Raw genomic sequence first — 1846 nt, 5'->3', positions numbered from 1 at the left:
CATCAGATAGAGAATTGAATAAATAGCTGCATGGCTATCACTGTTGGCTGCTAGAAGCGTGAAAGAGCGATTTCAGCAGCGGGTGGGGACGCAGGGAAATGGATAATGACGTCACCAGCCTATAGTATGGCCCTCCCCAGCCCCCACAGTTATGGAACATGGAGCGCTTGTGTTGCCATTCACGTTGTCATTTCTGGACTGAAATGCGCAGGCTTCAAACTTCGGTACCCAGCAGGGGTGCAGCTCCCATTGACGCATCAGGTGCAGTGGCACCGGAGCCCATAGGCCTAATGCTTAATTTGTAAAACAATAGGGGCCGGATCTCGTCGGGAGGCTACAGCAGCTAGCCCCACACATTGCCCCTGCGCTGCTGCCAGTGATAGTAAAAGGCACAACTACAAACCATCACATACAAGTGTGGCAATTCGGACTATACTAGGCCCCCAAAGAAAGGCTTGGCTGGCAACTAATTGTCATTTTTTATGGATTTTGAAATAATAATGAACTGTTGTTCAGGTAATCTCCAACTTAGTCGGAACCAATTTGTGGCAGACTGCTGTCAATTAAGAACTGGTGCCGAGCACCAGAAACCACTGGCTCAAATTAAGCACTGCATAGACCTAAAATGCCCACCTAACCTTGATATTTGCTATATTTTATATTTCTAACAGCAGCAGGGGGAGGGGGACACATTTCATTTGTTTTACACTTGGGCCCCAGACACAGGGGCTACGCTACTGGTAATCAGAAGACTCCCTCTTACTGAATGAAGAAACACCTGCGCCGAGCTTACATTTAACAATCAGTGCATTCTGGGACTTGCAACAGCGGAAGACACCGAATGTACAATTCAAATTAAGGTGGCAGATTATAGTAGTCTGAGTAAAGAAAGTGCATGAAAAGGGACGAGTCACACGGCATCTGGTGAATGAATACCACTGCACTCTTACGTGTTCTTGAATAGCAATCTTAGACGTAAAGTAAACCAGTCCTCCAAGAAGGCAGATCCTTTCTCGACTGGTGTCGGGAATCTTTGTGACTGGGAGGAACTCTCCTGCTGTGGAAGAGCAGAGACGAGAGAGAACCTGCTGGATACAGAAGGAATTGCATTGTAGACTGGGAGCAGGGCTGCTGATGTGGCAGTGAAGGGAACATCTGTACCAGCAGCATTTTCGTGTACGTACTTATATAACTGACATCTAAGTTTTTTCAACTGGCTCGTTGGTCTAGGGGTATGATTCTCGCTTAGGGTGCGAGAGGTCCCGGGTTCAAATCCCGGACGAGCCCTCTTTTTATGTTTATCATAAACAAAGAAATGTGTTTTTTTTGTGCATTCGTGTTCCAAACAGGTAATTTTTCTTCTTTGTGAAAAAACGTGAGCTGACCAAGTATGTTGGCACTATAAAGTTTAACCATCTGAAAAGCCTTTTTTTTTACTTGAGGGCTGCAAACATTTTAAAAAACTTTGCTTAGCGGTGTTTTCCGCCTTCTTATCTTTGACAGTCACCAACGCTCTTAAAAGAATTGAGGCAAATAAACTTAAGTCATCTGCACTAGGCGAGCTTGTAGCATGGAATTTCGTTGATTGTGAAATACCACTGTATAATTTTGGTAAAAATGTGACCTGTGTGTGTTATAGATAAATGTAAAATATCGCATGGAATCAGGAGGGCCTCATTTTAAACACCGTTTGATGCCCTGCTTTACTTAAACCACATACGCAAACAAATCGTTGAACAATCAATTTAATCAGATAATCAATACTTATTTTAAATATATATATATATTTCATGTGGATGACATCTCACGAGGCTCACCCATCCTAGCCTCCCTGCAGAGATGTCAT

General features: G+C 43.8%; 1 non-coding gene across 1 annotated transcript; it reads left to right on the top strand.

Moving 5' to 3' along the window:
* The first annotated feature begins 1215 nt into the window (after window positions 1-1215).
* Window positions 1216-1287, top strand: TRNAP-AGG (transfer RNA proline (anticodon AGG)). Its single transcript has one exon. It is a non-coding gene; the product is annotated as a tRNA-Pro (tRNA).
* The last annotated feature ends 559 nt before the right edge of the window (window positions 1288-1846 follow it).

The sequence above is a fragment of the Lissotriton vulgaris genome, chromosome 1_1, assembly GCF_964263255.1.
Source record: "Lissotriton vulgaris chromosome 1_1, aLisVul1.2, whole genome shotgun sequence".
Lineage (NCBI taxonomy): Eukaryota > Metazoa > Chordata > Amphibia > Caudata > Salamandridae > Lissotriton > Lissotriton vulgaris.
Note: the sequence above shows the minus strand (reverse complement) of the source record. Positions and strands in the feature narration are given on the sequence as shown.